The sequence below is a fragment of the Ranitomeya variabilis genome, chromosome 4 (assembly GCF_051348905.1).
Source record: "Ranitomeya variabilis isolate aRanVar5 chromosome 4, aRanVar5.hap1, whole genome shotgun sequence".
Classification (NCBI taxonomy): domain Eukaryota; kingdom Metazoa; phylum Chordata; class Amphibia; order Anura; family Dendrobatidae; genus Ranitomeya; species Ranitomeya variabilis.
In genome coordinates this window covers 144609759-144629192 of record NC_135235.1, presented here as the reverse complement: position 1 = coordinate 144629192, position 19434 = coordinate 144609759, and positions in this window count along the sequence as shown.

The window sequence follows — 19434 nt, the reverse complement described above, 5'->3', positions numbered from 1 at the left end:
TCTCAAAAGTCAGCGACTTTTGAAATTGGCCGATCTGTTTCGCTCAACCCTACTTATGACCATGTGATATTTCAGTTTTTCTTTTTTAATAAATTAGCAAAAATGACTACATTTCTGTTTTTTTTTCAGTCACGATGCGGTGCAGAGTGTACATTATTGAGAAAAAAGGAACTTTTTTGAATTTACCAAATGGCTGCAATGAAGCAAATTGTGAAAAATGTAAAAGGGTCTGATCACTTTCCGTACCCACTGTATATTATTCACTAGCCTATTCCATTGATTGACCATTGGTGCCCTTTCCCCCATCCACCTTAATGCTATCACTTTACTGGCAAGGAACAGAGACTCACAGAGAAGAATTCTATTGTGGTGTGACCAAATCTCCTCATCCATATTTCCCAGAACACACAGTTACGGCACACAAACAGTACCCCTATTATTCTTGATAATGTAAAGACCATTTCACTCCTGTACCTCCTCACCACTGCACAATTCCAGATTAGATGCCAAGAATCTATCCCCAACTCCCTACATCTATAATAACCATCAGAGTTTAATCTACCGAACCTATATAGTTTGGATGGGGTTAGGTAAGATTGATGCAAAATATATAATTTTATTAATTTATTATTTGCAGCTGGTGATACTATTGTGTGGGCTTCTAAAGCATCACTCCATTGCTCTTCAGTTATTGAAGTCATCAATTCTCACCATTTGTCCTCCACAGGAAGTTGAGTAAATGCAATTTTGCAGTTAAGCAGAACAGGATATAGTGTGGAAATTACCGTATACTGTGGAACCTTTGGTAGTAAGTATACCTGTTAGCGGATATCTCGATATCTTCATCCTAGGATGTAGGAACTGGTGCATGATGGCATGTCTTATTTGCAGGTATCTATAAAATTCCCTGTGAGGAACACCATATTTTGCAAGTATTTTGTTGAAAACTTCAGTTTCAAAGACCCTATCCAGTGCTGTTATTCCATATTGTTGCCAGAATATTGGATCTTTTAATTTCTTATGGTGTGGAAACTCTGGGTTGTTTCATAACTGGGTCTTACCCACTTGATCAGTGAATTTCAAAATATGCTTACGTTCCTTCCAAATCTGCATAGCTGATTAATGCACAAATAAAAAGCCCTATGGTGGTTTACAGGACCCCTCCAGTACTGAGGTTTGTCTCTCTCAACCAACTTTATAAATAGCACAACTGGCCAGAAAATATAAAAATATGTCATTTACTGCATAGCTTCCCTGGCAATTAGACCTCTGCAGGGTAACAATGCTAATTTTGGGCCTTAATGAGCCCCATGTGAAGGCCACCATCAAACCATGTATTCTCTTTTAGAATATATTGGGGATCCTATTTGAGGAGTGTTTCAATATATAGGGACAGGTAAGAATAGCCACTTTAAGAAGAGAAAATATATATTTATCTTTGTACCGTGTTAGCCAGTAGATAGAAAAATATTTAGACTTGAGAGTCCTCATAGGTTGATACCTTTTACTGGCTAACTGAAAAATTGGTAACAAATTGCAAGCATTCGAGACGTGATTCGATGCAAAATCTGAAGAATCACATACTAATACACAACACAGCACAGAGAGAAAGAAGGCAATAGATAAGACAGGTGACGTGAAGCAGAATTATCATGTGAGAGGGATAGACATAGATATTGGAACAGTTCATAGATAAGGAAGTCTTAATGTTTTATGGTCCTGCAGCAAGAAAACATGGAAAACCTGTCCATTTATAATGACCATGAACAAAATAAAGATCCCCAATTCACATCAGGACTACATCAGGACTACAAGATACCAGGTACTTTCAGCTGCATCACATCTAATGTTCTGTACCTAATTATTTGTATTAAATGTTCATCTGGGGGTCTGTATGTAGGGAAGACACTGCAAAAACTTAGAACGAGGAAGAATTCTCATCGCCACACAATAAGACATTTTTTTTCCCGCTCATGGCATCATGGACATGAAATTACTTGTTTTAAAAGGTAGTTTCAAATCTCAGGAAGACAGATGAGTCTGTGAGTATAAAGTCATGACTACTTTTGACACACTCAGTGCAGGAATGAATGTGTCAATATGGATTTATTAAGGAATTTGCTCTTCAGACCTCCTGGGGTCATCAGAACACAGAACCAGACCCATTCAGAGCACCATAAAACATTAAGACTTGCTTATCTATGAACTATTCCAATATCTATGTCTATCCCTCTCACATGATAACTCTGCTTCACGTCACTTGACTTATTTGTTGCCTTCTTTCTCTCTGTGCTGTGTTGTGTATTAGTATGTGATTCTTCAGATTTTGCATTAGTCTTTGCCTGATGAAAAGACTTGCGTAGTTTCGAAAGCTTGCAATTTTTTACCATCTTTTCAGTTAGCCATTAAAAGGTATCAACCACGAAGACTCTCACGTCTAAATATTTTTCATTTTAAGAAGAATAATTCTTCCCGCTACAGAAAGTGGAAGTTGGGACCACTTCTCAAACTTATTTTTTAGCATCTCAGTGATTACTGGTCACTCTATCACATGTCTAAAGTCCTGTGGGAGACCAGGTAAGTACCCGGCATTTGGCTCAGCTCCGTGGCTGCTGTGTGCAGCTCTCTCTGCAGCATTAATACTCAGGAGCTGTGACATTCAGAAGACCCCTCCAGCATCACACTTTTTAGGCCCTCGCACCAATACATCCGAACCCAAGCACTCACCACAAGATGGCCGACCATGGTAAATATTTGCAGCATTATAAACTGACACTGTTTAATAGAAAGATATTAGTGAGTTATTTATTCTCTATGTGTAAGATATATAGCACAAACACTTGATTTGCGTTGTGTTATGATCCCTAGTGGCTGAGGATCACAAATAGATCAGCAAGTGATTAAACTAAGGACGAGCTCTAGGGAGATGGTAACTGGACTGATCGCAAATCTGAACCTATCCAAAACAACTAGAGGTAGCCGGTGAACGTGCCTAAAAAATTCCTAGACGTCTCGAGCCAGCCTGAGGAACTAGCTACCCCTAAAGAGAAAGAAAGACCTCGCTTGCCTCCAGAGAAATAATCCCCAAAGATATAGAAGCCCCCAACAAATATTAACGGTGAAGTAAGAAGAAGGCACATACATAGGGATGAAATCAGATTCAGCAAAAGAGGCCCACTAGTACTAGAAAGCAGAAAATAGAGCAGGGGTCTATGCGATCAATAAAAAACCCTTCCAAAATATCCATCCTGAGATTTCAAGAACCCACACACCAACTAACGGTGTGTGGGGAGGAACTCAGCCCACTAGAGCAACCAGCAAGCAAAGGAATTACATTTTAGCAAGCTGGAACAGAAAACATGATAAACACTGCTGATCAAAAAATGAGCAAACAAAACTTAGCTTATCCTGGATGGACTGGGAGCAAGGTAGTCAGAAGGAATCTGAGTAGCACTGATTACATCGACAGCCGGCAACAAGTGGAAGTAAAACAGAGCTATATAGGAACCTCCCAGAGGATAACGAACCAGCTGATAGCCAGAGACCAGCAGGATAACAGGCAAAGCCACCAGGGGGAGCCCAAAGCAAAAGTCACACCATACCACCAGTGACCACAAGAGGGAGCCTGAACACAGAGTTCACAACACGTTGTTAAGAGAAACACCACAAATTAATGTTTCTTCTATTTATGGAGAGGTATTAATCATAAATATCTGTGTGTAAATTTTAATTACCATTAATGCTTATTGGCTGTTCAGCAGGAGCCAAACCTGCAGGGTGGGGATTCAAGTTTTAAATCTAAGCACCAGCCAATGCATGTTGAGTGCCGAGCATATCCAAGCAACCAAATACTCATACCTGAGTATCACCAAGAATGTTTGCTCATCCCTACTTCTTTTCCAAAAGTGCCTTCTTCAGCCTTAGATGGAAGCTTCAGCTGCACCTTCAAATTTGCGTAATGGCCTCAAAGCAGTGAGGAGGCCATAATTTAAAAGTCCAATTTCTGTGGAAGTATTTATATCTTCAGGTTTTGTGTAACCTCCTGAATATAGCTCTCCAGGTATTTTGCTTCTCAGGGGCAAGAAAGCTGATAAATATCAGTGTATTGAATGTAATCACCCCAAGATCTCTTAAAATAGATCCTACTAAAACAGTCCTACCTTTTACCTGTCATCAGCCACAGCTCTTCATTTAATTTGCTGGCATGATATTACATGTGCTTTACACCACAATACTGATGTCACAAAATGCTGGCTAATCAAAAGAAGAACCACAAATGCCATGAAGTAATCAATAAGTCGAAATGCCAGGAATTAATCAATAAGTCACCCATTTTTATATGATCACAGACAATTTTTGTGTCAAATAGAATTGGACATGCAAATTAATTTTTTCCAACTTTCCATATTTCTTGTCTAGAGATGAGCGGACTAATCAATGGAGAATAAAGTTTGAGTTCACTTTGAGTAATATTAAAAAAACCTTGCCTGGCATCACTGACCACACTGCTAAAGCATGAGAAAACAGTTTATTATCATTTTGCGTGGCCATGCTAATCTCCCTGCTGCAAATAAAATATTTGGGAGAAAATTCTACAAAGTCAGAGTAATCAAATTTCAAAGCATCTGTTTACTTTTATAACAGTCTAATCAATAGAGGATGAAATGGTAAAAGTCTTGGAGGCATGATTGGGCATTCAAATTGTTGTTTAATAGCTTAGCAAAAAGAAAACTAGAGATAGAGTAAGACTGCAGAATCCAACGTCACAGCTTTTGTCTGTTATCCTAAAGGCTGGGTCTTTAGGTCTGCTCTGGAGCGTTTGTATAATTTGTTTTAATTCCAACTTTTTGAAAAGTTATTTTATTTTATGCTCATTTAAAATTCTTGGATTCATCCAGTGCAAATAACTGGTGAATTGTAAACATTTATTAAAACCAACTCCTCCAGTGGGTAGCACCTATTGTTTAATGAGAAATTATAGAAAAGGACATAATGTTGAATTATGATTAAAATTTCAACATCAGCACTTATACAGAGTGTAGTACAAAGGTTACTTGGCTCATTGCCTACCTATTGTTAATGTCTATCAATTACAAATCTAGGCACAGCCTAGTATATGTCAGGACATCTGAAGTATTTCCTAATAAATATTTCTAATGGATCACCCAATTTATTAAGGAGTTTTTCTTTATGCATTTTGATAAAGTACTGCAGACATCCTAGTTATCTATTCTTGGGTTAGATTTAGCGATCCTTAATGTACTAACAGTGCCAGGTCATCATTACAATGGGATCTTAATGCAATGCTGTATTGAGTAGTAAATGATTTTCTTCTGGATGACATCTTGTTACCTGTGCAGTACAACATCACAGCAGCCTATTAAACTATTTTTTGTATTGATCCAAGAGACATTTATACTGTACTTTTAACTTTCATTAATTTAAAGGTGCCTTTGTTCCAAATTATCAAACCACAATTTTTTTTCAGAATGGATGCCTTCTATTTGCATGATCTTACTTGCCAGTTGACTTTTTTTTTATTTTTTACATTCTTGCCAGTAGTAAGAAGGATGCTTAATGATGACATGTAACAAATCAGGTACCTGTTTTTCTTCCTAGTCCTTCAAATTCAAGCTTTTGTTATGCTCTTCACTCAATATAGAAAGGTTATTAAGCGCTTGAGCACTATTTTGAATCTCTTCCTCTTTGTTTTAACTCTGAAATATATATATATATACAGTATATATATATATATATATATATATATATATATATATATATATATATAAATATATATATATATATTGTAATGCAGAGGTAGGACCATACGCAGTGAAATGGCAGTGACCCCAAGCAAGTTCAAACAAAACGTTTCTTTATTGTGTTACTTCGCACAGTCCATACAATACACGGCTTCTTCATACAGTCCATTGGAAATACATGGCTTTATTTTGCAGTCAATAAACAGGTTAGACTTTCCTCTGTCCAGTTTCCCTGGGCGACCGCATGCCGGTACCAAGTCTCTGTACTCACGCTGTGCACTGCACTCTTTATCCTCTGGATTGCAGCCAGGTAATCATAAGACAGCCCAAGGCTCAGTCCCTTTGGTTACTTTTTCCCCTGTGTTGCTCCACACAGAAAGAGCTCTGCAGACAACTGGTCTGTCTGCTTCCAAGCTCAACACTGACACACCTCCCCCTCTACTACAGGGCTTTTAATTAGTCACTGCTTCACCATTCTAATCACAGCCAAACCTGTGACTGCCATATGCCCTCATGGCCTCACTACTAGGGTTGAGCGAAACGGATCGAACAATTTCAAAAGTCGCAGACTTTTGGTAAAGTCGGGTTTCGTGAAACCAGACCCGATCCCAGCGTGGGATCGGTCACGCGGTCGGTGACCTTCGCGCCAAAGTCGCGTTTCATACGACGCTTTCAGCACATTTTCTCAGCCAATGAAGGTGGCCGCAGAGTGTGGGCAGCGTGATGACATAGGTCTCAGTCCCCACCATCTTAGAGAAGAGCATGGCAGTGATTGACTTGCTTTCTGCGGCGTCACAGGGGCTATAAAGGGGCGTTCCCGCCAACCGCCATCTTACTGCTGCAATCTGAGCATAGGGAGAGGTTGCTGCCGCTTCGTCAGAAGCAGGGATAGCGTTAGGCAGGGTAAATTAACCCCCAAAACCGCTTGTGCTGTAGCGATTTCCACTGTCCAACACCACCTTTTCTTTGCAGGGACAGTGGAGGCTAGAATTTTCTTCATCAGCTCTGTAGCTTATAGGGCTGCCCTAGAAGGCTCCCTGATAGCTGCGTTACTGTGTGTACGCCGCTGTGCAAACCAACTGCTTTTTTCAAAGCACAAATCCTGCTGCTCCTTCCTTTCTGCACAGCTATCTTGTTTGTTTGTCCACACTTTTTGTGTGCAGCAGTCACTTTTATTGCTGCCTGCCATACTTTTCTGAGATTATTGTTGGGAGATAGTAATTGTAGTATTTTTTTTTATATATATATATATATATATATATATATATATATATATATATATATCTTCAAGCCACTTTCTGCCCCTGAAACTGTGTAGTGTAAAACAGTGGGCCTGTATTTTTCTGCACTGCCCCACACCTGAAAAGGGAGATTTATTTTGCCAATCAGTGCATCTGCGCTGTCTGTGGTATCTCTGTCAGTCATTTTGTGCCACAGAAACTATACTGTAATATAGTGGGCCTCATTTATTCACTAGTCTCCTCCCAAAAAATAATTAAAATAAAGGGAGAATAATATTGCCAAATCTGTGCATCTGTGCCAGTCGTGTCTGTGGTATCTCTGTCAGTCATTTTGTGCCACAGAAACTATACTGTGATATAGTGGGCCTGATTTAATCACTAGTCTCCATATAAAAAAAATAAAAATAAAGGGAGAATAATATTGCCAAATCTGTGCATCTGTGCCAGTCATGTCTGTGGTTTCTCTGTCAGTCATTTTGTGCAACAGAAACTATACTGTGATCTAGTGGGCCTGATTTAATCACTAGTCTCCCATATAAAAAAATAAAAATAAAGGGAGAATAAAATTGCCAAATCTGTGCATCTGTGCCAGTCGTGTCTGTGGTTTCTCTTTCAGTCATTTTGTGCCACAGAAACTATACTGTGATCTAGTGGGCCTGATTTAATCACTAGTCTCCCATATAAAAAAAATAAAAATAAAGGGAGAATAATATTGCCAAATCTGTGCATCTGTGCCAGTCGTGTCTGTGGTTTCTCTGTCAGTCATTTTGTGCCACAGAAACTATACTGTGATCTAGTGGGCCTGATTTAATCACTAGTCTCCCATATAAAAAGATAAAAATAAAGGGAGAACAATATTGCCAAATCTGCGCATCTATGCCAGTCATGTCTGTGGTTTCTCTGTCAGTCATTTTGTGCCACAGAAACTATACTGTGATCTAGTGGGCCTGATTTAATCACTAGTCTCCCATATAAAAAACTAAAAATAAAGGGAGAATAATATTGCCAAATCTGTGCATCTGTGCCAGTCGTGTCCGTGGTTTCTCTGTCAGTCATTTTGTGCCACAGAAACTGTACTGTGATCTAGTGGGCCTGATTTAGTCACTAGTCTCCCATATAAAAAAATAAAAATAAAGGGAGAATAACATTGCCAAATCTGTGCATCTGTGCCAATCGTGTCTGTGGTTTCTCTGTCAGTCATTTTGTGCCACAGAAAATATACTGTGATCTAGTGGGCCTGATTTAATCACTAGTCTCCCATATAAAAAAATAAAAATAAAGGGAGAATAATATTGCCAAATCTGTGCATCTGTGCCAGTCGTGTCTGTGGTTTCTCTGTCAGTCATTTTGTGCCACAGAAACTATACTGTGATCTAGTGGGCCTGATTTAATCACTAGTCTCCAATATAAAAAAATAAAAATAAAGGGAGAATAATATTGCCAAATCTGTGCATTTGTGCCAGTCGTGTCTGTGGTTTCTCTGTCAGTCATTTTGTGCCACAGAAACTATACTGTGATCTAGTGGACCTGATTTAATCACTAGTCTCCCATATAAAAAAATAAAAATAAAGGGAGAATAACATTGCCAAATCTGTGCATCTGTGCCAGTCGTGTCTGTGGTTTCTCTGTCAGTTATTTTGTGCCACAGAAACTATACTGTGATCTAGTGGGCCTGATTTAATCACTAGTCTCCCATATAAAAAAATAAAAATAAAGGGAGAATAATATTGCCAAATCTGTGCATCTGCATCAGTCCTGCCTGTGGTATCTCTGTCAGTCATTTTCAGCCACAGAAACTATACTGTCATACAGTGGGCCTGATTTATTCAGCACTCACCCACACATGAAAAGGTAGATTTATATGCACATCAAGTTAACATACACCTTCTACCTTGTTTTTCTGTACCATATAACGGTTGTTAGTTTGGTTACATTTTCCCAAGAATGAGGAAGGCTGGTGGAAGAGGTCGTGGCCGTGGGCGGTCATTGCCATGTGGTAATGCTGATGGTGGTGGCGGGTGGTAGAGGGAAAATAAAAATAGCACCTAAGTCTCAAGTTGTTGAGCCAGTGTCATCGTCCGGCTACACAAGGCCTCGAATCTTTTCTGGGAGTTGGAAAACCACTGTTAAAGCCAGAGCAGCAGGAAAAAGTTTTGGCTTTCCTTGCTGACTCTGCCTCTAGCTCTTTCGCCTCCTCTTCGGATAGTTCAAAATTGAAAAGTAGCCAGTCGTCAGAGGATGCTCCCGGTCAGGAACAAATTGATTCCTTGTGTCCTTCCCTCAAAACAACAGTGAAGGATGCGTCAGGTGACACAACAGTTTACTCCATTGAGCTCTTTACACATACCGTGACTGGGTTAGAAAGGGAAATAGTTAACAGCCCACTAGAAGATGATTCGGACATGGAGTGCACTGATGCACAGCCACAGCTAGATTGTCATGCTATTCCATTGACTCACATCACTACATTGCCCTCCCAGTTTACTGAGCCAGAAACTGACCCTGATGAGACGATGGTGCCCATTCCCGAACGTTATAGCACCTTACACGGTGACACAGAGATAGCTGAACATGAGATTGAAGAGGAGGTGATAGATGACCCAGTTGTTGACCCAGATTGGCAGCCATTGGAGGAAGAGGGTGCCGCTGGCAGTAGCTAAGAAAGCGGAGGAGGAGGATCGGCAGCAGCCATCTACATCACATATGCATTCATCTGGCAGGCCCGTCTCTGGCCAAAAAAGTTTGGTAAGACCAAAACCATTTTTCGGACAGCGTGGCCATCCAGTTAAAGTAGCACAGTGTGCAATGCCTGAAAAGGTATTCAATAGTAGGAAGAGTGCAGTCTGGCAATTTTTTTACCAAGATCCGAATGATCAGTGCAAAGTGATCTGTAAGAAATGCTCAAGGACATTTAGCAGAGGTCAGAATGTCAAAAGTTTAAATACAACTTGCATGCATCGACATTTAACCACCATGCACTTGCAAGCCTGGACTAGCTGCCAAACGTCCCATAACGTTGTTGCACCCACTCACAATGAAGCTAGTCAGCAACGCTACATTCCTTCCCTCACTGTAATCCCACCGGTTAGAACAACAACAGCAGCAAATGTGGAGGTGTCGTCGCTAGGGAACAGCAGTCAGGGAATTGCAAGTTTATTGGTAGGAAACACAGCATGTAGGCCTACATCGAGAATACCATCACCACCCCTATCTCAATCCGCCATGTCCACCACCACCACCACCACAAGTCCCGCCATATGCACCTCGCCAGTCCAGCTCACCCTCCAAGAGACTCTCATTAGGAAAAGAAAGTACTCACCCTCTCATCCGCATACACAGGGTTTGAAAGCCCACATTGCTAGACTTATATCGTTAGAGATGATGCCCTACAACTTGGTTGAAAGTGAAGCTTTCAAAGCCTTGATGGCCTACGCAGTACCACGCTATGAGCTACCCAGTCGACACTTCTTTTCAAGAAAAGCCATCCCAGCCCTCCACCAGCATGTCAAAGACCGCATTCTCCATGCACTGAGGCAATCAGTCAGTAGAAAGGTGCACCTCACAACTGATGCATGGACCAGTAGGCATGGTCAGGGACGTTATGTGTCCATCACGGCACACTGGGTTAATGTGGTGGATGCAGGGTCCACAGGGGACAGCAATAGTGGGACAGTTCTGCCTAGCCCACGGTCTAGGAAACAGTTGGCAGTAGGCGCTCGACACCCCTCCTCCTCCTCCTCCTCCAGAAGCAAAACCTCGACCACAGAGCGCAGTTGCCCTACCGCTCCATCCGCAGCTGCCAGTGTTGCACACAAGGTGTCCCATTATGGAAAAGCTAGTGGTAAGCATAAGCAGACTGTGTTGGAAATTAAGTGTTTGGGCGACAACAGACACACCGCGGAAGTTCTTTCCAAGTTTTTGCAGCAAGAAACTCAGTCATGGCTGGGCAGTGTACATCTTGAGGCAGGCAAGGTAGTCAGTGATAACGGAAGTAATTTTATGGCTGCCATAGCCCTTTCAGAACTGAAACACATTTCTTGCTTGGCTCACACTTTGAACATGGTGGTGCAGTGGTTCCTGAAAAGTTATCTGGGGTTACCAGACCTGCTCCTGAAGGTGCGAAGACTTTGCTCGCACATCCGCTGGTCGCCCGTACACTCCAGCTGTATGCAGAACCATCAGCGATCATTGAGGCTTCCCCAGCACCGCCTAATAATCAACCTTGCAACAAGGTGGAACTCTACACTGCACATGCTTCAGAGGCTGTGCGAACAGAGGCGTGCTGTCATGTATTTGTGGGAGGATACACATACACGGGCAGGCAGTTGGATGGCAGACATGGAGTTGTCTGCTGTGCAATGGTCGAAGCTCCAAGACCTCTGTCAAGTCCTTCAGTGTTTTGAGGAATGCACACGGCTGGTCAGTGTGGACGTCGCCATCATAAGCATGAGCATTCCACTAATGCGTTTGCTGATGCAAAGTTTGACGCACATTAAGGAGCAGGCGTCTGCAGCCGAGGAGGAGGGAAGCCTTGATAACAGTCAGCCATTGTCTGCTCAGGGAAGTCTCGGGACGAGTTTGCGGACGAAGAGGAGGAGGAGGAAGATGGGGATGATTATGTATGGGAGGAGGAAGCTTCTCAGGGTGGAATAGAAAATGTTGGTGGTGCAAGGTCAGGTACAGGTTTTTTGTGGGAGACAAGTGATGGGGATTTGCCAGAAAGTGCTCCTCAACCCAGCACAAGCATTGATTTGACACCTGGAACATTGGCCTACATGGCGGATTATGCCTTGCGTATCCTAAAAAGGGACCCCCACATTATCAAAATGATGACCGATGATGATTACTGGTTGGCCTGCCTCCTGGATCCACGCTATAAAGGGAGATTGCAAAATATCATGCCACATGAGAACCTTGAGCAAATATTGGCTACCAAACATGCAACTCTTGTAGACCGTTTGGTTCAGGCATTCCCAGCACACGGTGGCGGTGATGGTTCTCACACGAGCTGCAGGGGGCAACATGCAAGAGGTGTTAGAGGGGCACAAATCATAAGTGGCGTTGGACAGAGGGGTTTTATGACCAGGTTGTGGAGTGATTTCGCAATGACCGCAGACACGACAGGTACTGCAGCATCAATTCAAAGTGACAGGAGACAACATTTGTCCAGTATGGTTACCAACTATTTTTCCTCCCTTATCGATGTTCTCCCTCACACGTCATTCCCATTTGATTACTGGGCATCCAAAATAGACACCTGGCCTGAATTGTCAGAATATGCATTACAGGAGCTCGCTTGCCCAGCTGATAGTGTGCTATCAGAAAGACTATTCAGTGCTGCAGGTTCAATACTGACAGAAAAAAGGACTCGTCTGGCTACCCAAAATGTTGATGATCTAACCTTCATTAAAATGAACCAATCATGGATTTCTAATTATTTTGCCCAACCTTCCCCTGCTGACACCTAGCTTTCCTGTAAAAATATCTTGCTTTTGGACTCGTCTTAATGACTGCTCCAATTTCTCCATTTGCAGCTGCTGTATGTCCAGCATGGGCAATTTTTACACCTCCCTAAATGGGCTGACTCCCCCCACGGGGCCGTGGGCACCACTTGGCGCAAGCACCCATGCGAGTGCCATTTGGCTGAACAGGTTGGTGTGCCCACTTTTAGGCGACGGCACTGGCACAGGGTCCCTCATAGTACAATGAAGTGTCTCTGGCGGTAGTGGTACACACCCAACGTCAGACACACCGTCGTAACATAAGGGGCCCTGGGCCAGTACCGCCACCCACGAGAGAGTGTTCCCCCCACAGCTCAAACAGTGCTCTACCACTTGCAAAATTACCTCTCAATGCTCCACCACTGTTTAGTCTGTGCTGTTAAATCCTTCAATGGCACTGCCAATACCAATTTCTTGACATGATTGATGCTAGTTAAAATATTCAGGGGCCCTGTCCTACATTTACACCAGTTAATACTTTGCGCCAACTACCACTGTCTGCAAGTCAGCAGAAGAGCCCACCCCTGTACGTAGGTATGCCACCAGTTTTTTTGTTAAATTTTTTTTGGCCAGACATTAACTTCACTTTATTATTTTGGCCTACTAACTGTGTCAGACACTCCTTACAGTTGTTCTCCACTGAACAAAGCTAGGCCGCCTGCGTACTCCTGTAACCGATTTTTAACTGCATTTTGCCTATTCCTTTTTGGCCCTACTAACTGTGTCTGCCCCTCGGTGCAATCGTCCTCCGCTGACCACACCAATGCTGGCTGTGTACCACTGTAGCCTAATTTAAACTGCATAGAGCCAGATTTTTTTAATTTAGGCCTAGGAAGTCTGTCTGCATTCCCTCCTTGCAATCGTCCTCCGCTGACCACACCAATGCTGCCTGTGTACCCCTGTAGCCTAATTTAAACTGCATAGAGCCTGCTTTTTTATTTTAGGCCTAGGAAGTCTGTCTGCGTTCCCTCCTTGCAATCGTCCTCCGCTGACCACATCAATGCTGCCTGTGTACCCCTGTAACCTATTTTAAACTGCATAGAGGCTACTTTCTATTGTAGGCCTACTACCTGTGTCTGTCTCAGCCAGTCCATTTCTTACAGTTGTCCTCCACTGAACAAAGCTATGCCGCCTGTGTACTCCTGTTACCAATTTTGAACTGCATTTATCCTACTTACTTATTTGTGCATAGTAACTGTGTAAACCTCTCATAACAGTTGTTCTCCCATGCTGAAACAAGCTAGGTCACCTGGTTAGTCCTGCTAGCAGTTTTGAACTGCATTTAGCCACCTTTCTTTATTGTAGGCCTCTGTCTGTCTGTCTGTCTGTGCCACACATTACAACTGCCCCCCTCTGAAACAAGCTAGGCCACCTGGTTTGTCCTGCTAGCAGTTTTGAACAGCATTTAGCCACCTTTTTATTGTAGGCCTCTGTCTGTCTGTCTGTCTGCACCACACATTACACTTACAACTGTCCCCCGCTGTAAAAAGCTAGGTGGTCTGTGTACACCTCTTACCAATTTAGAACATCATTTAGCCAACTTACTTATTTGGGCCTAGTAACTGTGTCAGACTCTCACAACAGTTGTCCTCCACCGCTGAACCCAGCTATGCCACCTGTGTACTCCTTTTACCAATTTTGAACTGAATATAGCCTTCCTTTTTATTTTAGGCCTACTTAGTGTGTCAGCCACTAATTACACATGCCCTCCTCCGCTGAACCATGCTATGCCGTAATGCCGTAAGTGTACTCCACTTACCAATTTTGAACTGCATTTTGCCTAATTACTTATTTAGGCCTACTTATTGTTTCTGTCTCCCATGACAGTTGTCCTCCACTGAATAAAGCTGAGCTTCACTCTTCAGGCTTTCGACCTATATTATCAGATATTAAACTTCATTTGGCCTACTTGTCTGGTTGGGCCCTACTAATGGTGTCTGCCGCTCCTGGGTTTTCTCCTGTTTGGTTTTCCTGAGCTTCAATCTTCAGGCATTCGGCCTACATTTTAAATATTGCACTGCATTTGAGCTACTAGTTTGGGTGGGCCTATTAACGGTGTCTGCCGCACCTTGGTGTTGTCCTGTGTTGGTTTTCCTGAGCTTCAATCTTCAGGCTTTCGGCCTACATTTTAAATATTAAACTGCATTTGGCCAACTCGTTTGGTTGGGCCCTAGTAACGGTGTCTGCTGCCCCTCGCTTGTCTCCTCCACTGAATAAAGCTGAGCTTCAATCTTCAGGCTCTCATTAAGTAGTTGTTGTTAATATAACACTGCAGTTGGCCTACCAGTGTGGTTGGGGCCTACTAACGGTGTCTGCAGCTCCAAGGTGTTCTCCAGGCTTACTTGCCTGAGCTTCAATCTTCAGGCTCTCATTAAGTAGTTGTTGTTAACATAACAGTGCAGTTGGCCTACTATTTTGGTTGGGGCCTACTAACGGTGTCTGCCGCTCCAAGGTGTTCTCCAGGTTTACTTGCCTGAGCTTCAATCTTCAGGCTCTCATTAAGTAGTTGTTGTTAATATAACACTGCAGTTGGCCTATTTTGGTTGGGGCCTACTAACGATGTCTGCCACTCCATGGTGTTCTCCAGGTTCACTTGCCTGAGCTTCAATCTTCAGGCTCACATTAAGTAGTTGTTGTTAATATAACAGTGCAGTTGGCCTACTATTTTGGTTGGGGCCTACTAACGGTGTCTGCCACTCCAAGGTGTTCTCCAGGTTTACTTGCCTGAGCTTCAATCTTCAGGCTCTCATTAAGTAGTTGTTGTTAATATAACACTGCAGTTGGCCTACTATTTTGGTTGGGGCCTACTAACGGTGTCTGCCACTCCAAGGTGTTCTCCAGGTTTACTTGCTTGAGCTTCAATCTTCAGGCTCTCATTAAGTAGTTGTTGTTAATATAACACTGCAGTTGGCCTACTATTTTGGTTGGGGCCTACTAACGGTGTCTGCCGCTCCAAGGTGTTCTCCAGGTTTACTTGCCTGAGCTTCAATCTTCAGGCTCTCATTAAGTAGTTGTTGTTAATATAACAGTGCAGTTGGCCTACTAGTGTGGTTGGGGCCTACTAAAGGTGTCTGCCGCTCCAAGGTGTTCTCCAGGTTTACTTGCCAGAGCTTCAATCTTCAGGCTTTCAGCCTATATTTGAAATATGAAACTGTATTTGGGATACTAGTTGGATTGGGCCTACTAACGGTGTCTGCCGCTCCCTGGTGTTGTCCTCCACTGAACAAAGCTGAGCTTCAATCTTCAGGCTCTCATTAAGTAGTTGGTAAGAGAACACTGCATTTGGCCTACTACTTTGGTTGGGCCTAGTAACGGTGTCTGCCGCACCTTGGTGTTGTCCTGTGTTATTTTCCTGAGCTTCAATCTTCAGGCTTTCAGCCTATATTTGTAATATTAAACTGCATTGGGCCTACTAGTGTGGTTGGGCCCTTAAAACGGTGTCTGCCGCTCCTGGGTTTTCTCCTGTTTTGTTTTCTCGAGCTTCAATGTTCAGGCTTTCGGCCTACATTTTAAATATTAAACTGCATTTGGCCTACTACTTTGGTTGGGCCTAGTAACGGTGTCTGCCGCATCTTGGTGTTGTCCTGTGTTATTTTCCTGAGCTTCAATCTTCAGGCTTTCAGCCTATATTTGTAATATTAAACTGCATTGGGCCTACTAGTGTGGTTGGGCCCTTAAAATGGTGTCTGCCGCTCCTGGGTTTTCTACTCCACTGAACAAAGCAATGCCGCCTGGTTAGTCCTGTTACCAATTTTGAACTGCATTTAGCCCACTTTATTATTTGGGCCTATATCTGTGTTTCCTCCTCATCCTGCCCATTGCCTAGCCACTGCTAGATGAGTCTTGTGGTACATTGACCCAGACCACTACATTCCCCTTGCACGCTACACAGCCACAATCTGACCCTGCTGAAAGTCAGGTTCCCCTTCCCGCATACTATACCACCTTACACAGGGACAAAGAGGAAGGTGCAGATGAAAGTGCAGGTTCCTTCATCAGGTGGGGGGCATACTCATTGGCGACATCACAGGCACAGGGCCCCTCAGAGTATGCAAAAGTGTCGCTGCCGGTGGGAGGCGCCCCCCCGCCATGCAAACACACCGCCGTACTTTGAGGGGCCCTGTGCCAGTGCCAATGTGAACGAGTGGGCCCCCCCTGCTTGCTCAGGATCACAGCACTTGCAAACTTGAAATACTTACCTTTCACTGGTCCACCGCCGTTACGTAGTCCACGTTTCCTGGACCCACTAAAAACTTGAACCAGCCCTACCCCCCACAACTGTAGCCAAATGACCCCAATTTCCAATGCCTAACTATTATTATAAAGTAAATTAAGATTGACAAGCTTCAGTAACAAGAATGGATGTTTTTACCATTACAATGGGCACTGTAGGTGTTTTCCTGGCCTCCACTCACTGCCGACTATGCTTCCCCATTGACTTGCATTGGGTTTCGTGTTTCGATCCCCGACTTTTGGCAATAATCGGACAATTACACTCGACTCAACTTTTGACAAAGTCGGGTTTCGCTAAACCCAACTCGATCCAAAAAAAGTGAAAGTCGCTCGACCCTACTCACTACGCCTCCACATTCTGGACAGTACAAACAGTGCCCCCTAGCTGTAACAGAGGTCATTATGTCACATATCCTCTCCCCTGTTCATACCTGTGGGGTTGAACATTTGTTACCCCATATGGGCGTGAGGCAGGACATCTGCATGACCCTGGGACATCCCCGCCTGACACTACACTAAGAATCCAAAGTAGGGACTGGAACATTCGATCGGTGCATGCATCCCTACTCTTTGCATTTCTCCTCCACACTTCATTACGGGACCACCCACCCCATTCTCCATTGCAGAAACCAAGCCCTGTTTTCTGTTTAACCGTAGATTTGGGCCAGTTTTGGGTAGTCTTGACTTTGTTTATTTTGAATAGACTAACCCCGTGGGTCATCTTGTCACCTAAGTATCTGCTTTCGGTCCCATGGTAGTTTCCTCTGTACCCTTACCCATGCCTCAGTGACTACATCATGCTGAAACGCCATGTATCGCGCCGGCAACTCTGAGTAAATGTTTGTATTATGTCACACCCGAACCTGAGCCTCCCAACACTGCGGTCTAGCGAGCATTTTATCTAATTTACCCTGACCCTTGGCCACATCCTTAGCTGTTGCCAGAGGGTTCCTCTTGCACACGACCTCAGTTGCCTCCACGAGCATACTCTCCTGGCTCTTCTTATACCTGCGTTTCTGTCTGGGACTCTGGACCTGAGCTGTCCCTAAGTTGGTGACCCCTGTGGCAAATATCTCTTGACACCTTTGAGTTCTGTGCTCGAAACAACATCTTTGTCCTTCCCTGCCAGCACCTCTAAGGAGAGCCTATCAGGATTACACTCTGTCCCTAGGTTGGTGACCCCTATGGCAATTATCTCAAAATCTCCGGGTTCTATGTCAGGCACAACCTTTACTGTGAGAGTAATAACTCTGGTCTCCCACAGGGACCAGAATAGGGGCAAGTTTCTTCCCAACACCGCCCCATATGGAAGCGTCTTCACCACTCCCACCACCACATTTTTAATGTCCCCATATCGTGTGGAAAAATTAACCTCCACGGTAAGGTACTCCGGGATTTCCCCATGGATACCCATCACCTCCACTTTCGTTCCTTTGGGGTTGTCACTGGCAACAAGGGACCCATGAACCAAGGTCATTATGCTCCCCGAGTCCAGGAGGACCTCTGTTTGGTACCCGTTCACAAGTACCTGACACAGCTAGGGTTTGCATGTCCGGAGTGTTGGTACCGACCGGCTGATCATACATAGAAATAAAGCAACCATACCTGCAGCCATAGGTTCAGACAACAGCGGGCATTTGGCAGCCACATGGTTGGGCCCTTGGGAATGCCAACACCTGATCGCTGTGGCCCAAGTGTACCCAGGAGCTGTTTTAGTTTTCCCCAGCTCCTGGGCTTGGGAAACCTTATGTGACAGCCGAAATGGAGCAGTGCCCCATATAAAGTCATAAGTAGCTGTATACCGCTCTACCAGTCCCACACCCCATCTAGAGTGCCTGGGTCCCCTTGTCCCACCCAAGGCTGTATGGCAGCTGGCAGAGCCCTCACCAGGCGGTCGACCACCACCTGCTCTACCATCTGGAATGGGGTTAATGTCTCAGGCTGAAGTCATTATTTAACCAGTTGCAGCAAGTCATGTGCCTGAGATGGGGCAGGGCGAGTCTCAGAAAAGGACCAGTGGAACACCCGTTGGGCCCGCACATACATATTAATCCCCAGTCTGGAAATGATCTCACCTTTCAGCTTCCCATAGTCCAGGGAATCATCCTGATTGAGGTCTATGAAGTCGTTCTGGGCATCTCCTGTCAGGAAGTTGAACACCATCTCAGCCCATCTAGCCACCGGCAAGCTCTCCCGCTCCGCAGTGCGTTCAAAGATGGTAAGAAAAGCCTCCATGTCGTCCTCAGGCTCCATTTTCCTCAGCACTTACCGGACATTGTACCGAGCCTCAGACCAGAATGCTGTCCCTGGTGAACCTGCCTCTCGCATAGTCGCGAACTGCTGCATTAACAATTTGGTTGTCTGCTGCTGTTGCTGATTTTGTTGCTCCAACTGTTGCCACTGTAACTGTAGCGCCTCCTGCTGCTGCCATTGCTGCAACTGCAGAGCCTCTTGCTGCTGCTGAGAGAGGACCAACTGCTTCAAAAGCTCCTCCATTTTATCAGCTGGCTTAAAATGTAGCGTTGCAGGCTTAATCACTGACATGTAGCACACTTTGGGTATGCCTCAGTTCACATGACCAGCATTCTTTCCACCATATGTACTGCAGCAGTAGGACCATACGCAGTTTGTTAGGTGTTGAGTTCCAGCCTCTGCACAGGGGGAATCTTGAACCATCTCCGCTGCAGTCTCCCAATG